Source organism: Rhipicephalus sanguineus, chromosome 2 (genome assembly GCF_013339695.2).
Source record: "Rhipicephalus sanguineus isolate Rsan-2018 chromosome 2, BIME_Rsan_1.4, whole genome shotgun sequence".
Classification (NCBI taxonomy): Eukaryota; Metazoa; Arthropoda; class Arachnida; order Ixodida; family Ixodidae; genus Rhipicephalus; species Rhipicephalus sanguineus.
The window spans coordinates 231052471-231058977 of NC_051177.1; the positions used below are offsets into that span (position 1 = coordinate 231052471).

At 47.4% G+C, this 6507-nt stretch overlaps 1 pseudogene; it reads right to left on the reverse strand.

The window, feature by feature from the left end:
- Window positions 1-5745: 5745 nt before the first annotated feature.
- Window positions 5746-6306, reverse strand: LOC125757462 (uncharacterized; annotated as a pseudogene).
- Window positions 6307-6507: the final 201 nt, after the last annotated feature.

Here is a 6507-nt window from a genome sequence, read left to right on the forward strand (position 1 = left end):
CATAGGCTTTCAAATGCAAATAAGAAAGCTTTTCCGCGGTGGGGAAACAATATTTTTGGGCACTCTGTGTCAACATATTGTTTTGCACTTATGACAGAGAACGTGATAACCATAACAAGTTTTTGCTGACACTGATAACACTAATGCACTCGTGATATAGAACATAACCATTACAACCTTTTGCTGGCACTCGATGTCCACATGGCATTTTACACGTGTGAGTCACGACACAGACCATGACCATAACAACGTTCAGCTGGAAATCCATGGCAACTGAGATTTCGCGCATGTGACCATATCAATCAGTTTCAATCAATCAGTTTTATTGTGTAACATACATATAATGACTGGTTATTAATATACAGGTAGGACTCCAGAGCCCAGTGAAAGGCAGTTGCAGGGGTCCGTTTTTTAACAGTAGTAGGTACTGCTGAGCTACAGAGCAATATAAGTACATAAAAGTGAAACGAAATACAATAAATACATTATATATACATAGCAATACATAAATACATATAACCACAAAGAAATCAAAATAATATTGATTAATTCAAGTATTACTGTTGTAAGTTTTGCAGGTGGTCGCGAACACATTGTTTATACAAATGAAATGATGTGGATGGTACGATGGTACAAGGTAAAGTATTCCAGAGTTTTGATGCAATATAAGAAAATGAATGTGATCCGTAGTTAGTCCTTATGCGGGGTATGCATAATGGTTTACTTCAAGTAGAACGTAAGGAATATGTGGGCGTTTGATATCTCAATGCTATTGACGGACATTGAACAGCGTTATGGAAAAGTTTGTAGACACGTAGTAATACGCGATAATTGACACAAACTGTGATGAGTTGTATGTTTAGTAGTCTATAAGCATATGAAGCTGAGTCTCTTTTTGGTATAGGTCGGCAAAAAAAAAAAAAAAAACTGGAGCTCACTTACTCAAGAAAAACATTTTGCTCCGGGAGCTCACTGTGACTCAGACTCACCAAATTTCCCTCATCCGGACTACCTAAAGCTTTTCTCGACCAGACTCAGTGGAGCTCAAACTTTTTTAAGTAGAAAAAAATAACATGAGAAGGTAGGCTACATTAGAGCCGGCTATCTCACCAACAAGAAGAAAGAGGCCATAACAGGAAAAATGGAAACAAACAAGTATTAGAAAAAGAATCAGCTGAACTATGCAACATGCGTCGTACAACTTAGCACTTGCAGAGTCCAAGGGCAGTCTAGCACGTAGACGCTTGTGTCTCGGATGCAGTCCACACAGCCAGTCTCCCATACAAGGACATATGTTCATAACTGCAGGGTTTTGCAGCGCGCGAACATAGGAAAAAGGACAGAGTAGACAGAAAGAGCGCTGACTTCCAACTGACTTTATTTTGCAAAGTGGCAAAATATATGCGAGGAAAAGGAAGATAAAAAGCAAACATACAGCCTAATCAAAGCCACTGTAATCGAAGCACGTGGAACGGATCCACCATTGCCTTAACGCCCGGCCAAGTATTCACGTTCTAACTGTGATAATGAAACTGATGGGGAGCTTACGCAGTTTTCACCTAGTGAGTGAATTATTTCTGCTTCGATGATCTCGCGGGTTAACTGATCCCTGTGCTTTGCCTTTATCGCGCATCGATCGAAGAGGGGATTGCAACCGCAATCCCGGCAATGGATGCCAAGGTGCCCTTGTATCACATTATGTGCATTATTTCGGTGCTCTCGCAGGCGGTCGTTTACGCACCTGCCGGTTTGGCCGACCTAAGCCTTGCCACACGTCAGTGGGATCGAGTAGACGACTCGCACTGCGCATGGGATATAGCGTGACCTGTGCGCTACATTGCACGGGGCGGAGCATGCGCGAGGTGTGTTGACCTGCTTGCATAGTCTCTGCAATTTTTCCGGTGCAGAAAAAACCACCTGAACGCTGGCGGCTTGGCCAATCTTTTTTAACCTGCGCGATACATCGTGCACATACGGTAGTACGACAGGCCGGCTCTTTTCGACACTGTTTCGCTTCTCATGCCTGTCGCCGCGCTGCACGACATTCACCAGGTTTTCTGCCACAGAAACCAGTACGTGTGCCGGATATCCGGCTTCTTTCAAACGCTCTACTTGTAGAGCGAAACTGCGATTGACAGTGTGGGGGCAGGACTTTTTTAAGGCGTTAGCAAGGCAAAGGTTCGCGATGCTCCGTTTGACCAATTTTGAATGGGCCGAGCTGAAAGGCAACAGTGGCTTGCCGCTTCTTGGCTCATACATCCAAAAAACATGGGAGGATTCTATCGAAAGCTTCAAGTCTAGAAACCTCAAGCTGTCATCAGTGGGCAATTCATGTGTCAGAACAAGCGGCTTCAAGCAATCCCGGAAAACGGTCAAAATGTCAGAGGAAATGGTCTGGAAGTCTTGTCTTTCGCATTTGAAAAGTACCAAATAATCGTCAACAAAACGGCAAACATTAAAAACAACACAGGTGTCAAGCTTGTTTGACAAGACACGATCATGATGCGCTAGGAATATATCGCTAAGAATGGGCGCCAAACAGGATCCAATACATACTCCACTTTTTTGTAAGTAGTTTTTTTCATCCCATGACACAAAGGTTGCCTTCAAATAATAACTGAGCAATTCTAGCAAGCTGGTATTATGAATTCCTGTGCGCGTTTGAAACGCTGATGACCCAAACATATCTATAGATTCCTCTACACATTCAAGTAGCTGGTCGTGCGGCAAAGAGTAATACAAGTCTTTAATATCGACAGACAGTGCCTGGAGTCTTGTGTTAGATTGCTTGAGAATGTCAATGACAGCGTCAGAGTCCCTTACCAAGAAAGGGTCGTCTAACGTTAAGTTTTTTAGCTTGTCTTGCAAGAAGAGCGCTAGGGACTTTTGCCAGGTCCCACTTTCTGTAACAATAACACGCAACGGGCAGTCAACTTTGTGGGTTTTCGCTAAGAACATTTGAAGGCTGATCTTTTTGCAACTCTCTATCGCCTTAGAAAGCTTCTGAAATCCTAGGGCACCAGTGAGATTTTTCGCACGCTTCATCAGCTTGACCAGACAAGTCTCATCATCCTGGTTGAAAACCGATTGCACAGCCTCTACAGCCTTCGCGTTAAACAATGAGCGAGGAAGAATGTGGTATCCGCCGCCATGCCCTGCCGAACTACGTCGGAGAGCCGCAGGATCACGAAGTAACTACACCGACCCAGTACCTCAAACAACTCTGTTTATTCTTAGTCCGTGATGGTTAATATACCCAGATGTTAGCTGACATGATAAGGCGCGTGCGCGTGCATCTGCGCATGCCATGCGCATGCGCATGGGCTATCTAGATGATAACGCACATGCTGAATACAACATTCTCCCTCCCCTCAAAAACTTGAACAATCACTTAGAAAGAGTAACAATAAGTAGACACTACATAGCACTCAATGTCGTTCATAGTCTTTTAACCACGATGGTGGTCTTCTTAGCCTCGTCGACCGCCTCAGTTCTGGAAGGTCCCTTGAAACTGAGGCTCCCAGGTTTGACGGCTGGGGTGCATCGTCGGAATCGTTTGGCGAGTCACAACAGGAAGATTCTACAGGAGTAGCAGGCCGAGGGCAGGGTACTAGCCGATTCCGATTCCAGGTGCGACCATCACTTAGTTTGTAAGTGTCTTGGCCACATTGGTCAATGATTGTGAACGGGCTTGAGTAACTCACAGCACCCTTAGGCACATGATCTGGCAGCCTGATTCGTACCGGTTGACCTGTTGTTAACGGAGACTGCTTTGCAGCTCGTCGACGGCCGGTGTAGGTCTTACTTGCTTGTTGCTTTTGCTTTACCCTGCTGCGGACGGCCTCCATTGCTGCATGTGGGTCTTGAAAAAACTGTTTACCTGGCGCTCCTACTAGATCCAGTTTAGTTCTGGGATGGCGGCCGTGCAGGAGAACGGAAGGCTTCACTCCTGTAGTGGCATGCGGCGTGAAACGGTAAACTCCTAGATATTCGGTGATAGCTTCCTTGAGAGACCGACGTTCACGCGTGCAGACCTGAACATACTCTTTGAGCACCCGGTTAAATCTTTCCACTTGTCCGTTCCACTTCCACTTCCACTTGTCCGTGTTGTGGACAAGGTACTTTTCAGCTGCTCGAAACAAGCTTGTCTGGCAGGATTCCAAGTGAACGTGGAATTCTTACGTAAGAGCTCACGAACAGGCTCAACAACCACTGCATAGTCAGGTACGAACTTTGCGTAATAGCCAACCATTCCTAAGAATGAGCGCAGGGTACTGATATCCGTTGGTGCTGGTGCAGCCTTGATGGCGTCAATGTTGCTTTGTAGCGGCCGTATACCCTGGTGACTTATCATGTGCCCAAGGAATTCTATTTCTTGAACATTGAAAATGCATTTGTCATTCAGCTTCAATCCCGACTTTGCAATCAAGTGCAACACTTGCTTCAGGTTTTTGAAATGCTCCTCAGGCGTGCTACCAAACACAATCACGTCATCTATGTAGCACAAAGTATTTTTGCATTTCTGCAGGATAGTGACCATCATTTTCTGAAAAGCAGACGGTGCCGATGCAAGGCCAAAGCAGACGCGTTTGAATCGATACAATCCACTATCGGTTATGAAGGTAGTCAATTCTCTACTTTCAGGACTCAGCAGGACTTGGTGGTATGCGGCTGCTAAATCAATCTAGGAAAAATACTTTGCACCGTGAAGTTTGTGCAGCAGTTCTTCCGTGTGAGGCAACGGAAATTTGTCAATGACAACCGCTTTGTTCGGTTCGCGTAGGTCGACACAAATTCTTATCTTGCCATTTTTCTTTGCCACTACTACGATTGGTGATACCCATTCTGAGGCATCCACCTTTTCTATCACATCATTCTGCTCAAGGCGCTGCAGCTCTTCACGCACCGCGTCTCGCACTGAAAATGGCAAACGGCGTAACTTAGCAGCGACAGGCGTGACCCCTTGTCTTATCTTGACCTTGTGAATGAAATTTGCTGCTAGCCCTAACTTTCCATCGAACAAGGTTGAAAATTCGGAGAAAAGTTCAGGATCAAGGCCTTGTGGCGCTTGCGTAATGTTAGTGCATTGAAGTGACATACCATTGATGTGCAGCCGCAGGGCTTCGATAGCGTCGATGCCGAGGATGTCCGTACCGCCTTTGACGACGTAGAAAAGTATCTCGGCGTGCCGACCTTGGAAGAAGACTGGCGCCGTAAGACACCCCTCAGTGCTTATTCTGCGGCGAGAAAAATCGTACAGTGCCGCTGAGGTCGGCTGCACCGGAGGGCATTTCAACCTCGAATACGTGACGGCCGACAGAATCGAGACAGCAGAGCCTGTGTCTACGAGGAGACGTACGGGCACGTCCTGCACGAGGGTGTCCACATGTATTGCTGCTTTTTTCTGCCGGGCGAGAAGCAACACGTTGAGGTCTTCGGATATATTGCAGGTACCGACCTCTCGGACAGCAAGTGCCCGCTCGTCTGGCATGCCGCTCCGACATACACGCTGGAAATGTCCCCGTTTGCCGCATTTACTGCATGTTTTATCCCGCGCCTTGCATGTTTTGGAATCTGCGAGATGCCGAGAAGACCCGCAACGAAAACACGCTTTGTGCTGCGAAGACGGCATTCGTGCTTCTGTACGGGCTGGCATCTGATGTTTATCCACCTTTTGGATGCTCGCGGCTGATGACTGTAGCTCAAGTCAGTATTTCGTGGCTTCTTCAATGTTGTTCGAGATAGTCAGCGCACGTTCAAGCGTAAGCGAAGTTCCTTCCAGAAGAAGGCGTTCCCGAAGAACATGGTTGCTCGTTTTTGCTACAAGCTGGTCACGAATGAAGTCGTCAGTTTGCTCCCCGAAGTTGCAGGACAATGCCAACTCGCGCAGTGCCGTGACGAATGCTGCTGCGGTCTCCCCAGGCAGTTGGGTGCGCTGTCCGAACCGGTGCCGTTCCACGACGATGTTCGTTTTAGCAGTAAAGTAGGCGTCCAACGTAGCCACCGCAGCATCGTACTCGTCGCTCGGGCCGCTTTCTTCTTTTCCCGCTGTATGCGGTAATGCGTAGTACAATCGCTGGCCTTCCACCCCCAAGCAGTGCAACAGCAAAGCTTTACGGCGAGCAGATGAGTGGACGTCGCTCCCCGATGCCAGGAGATAATTCTTGAAAAGGCGGTGCCACTGCGTCCACGGAAGGGTAGGCTTCCCGGGCGTCGGCAGGAACTCGGGCGGTTGGTGCAGGCTCATTGCTTCAACTTTCGGTCACTTCACCACTCGTCGCCAACTGTGGTATCCGCCGCCATGCCCTGCCGAACTACGTCGGAGAGCCGCAGGATCACGAAGTAACTACACCGACCCAGTACCTCAAACAACTCTGTTTATTCTTAGTCCGTGATGGTTAATATACCCAGATGTTAGCTGACATGATAAGGCGCGTGCGCGTGCATCTGCGCATGCCATGCGCATGCGCATGGGCTATCTAGATGATAACGCACATGCTGAATACA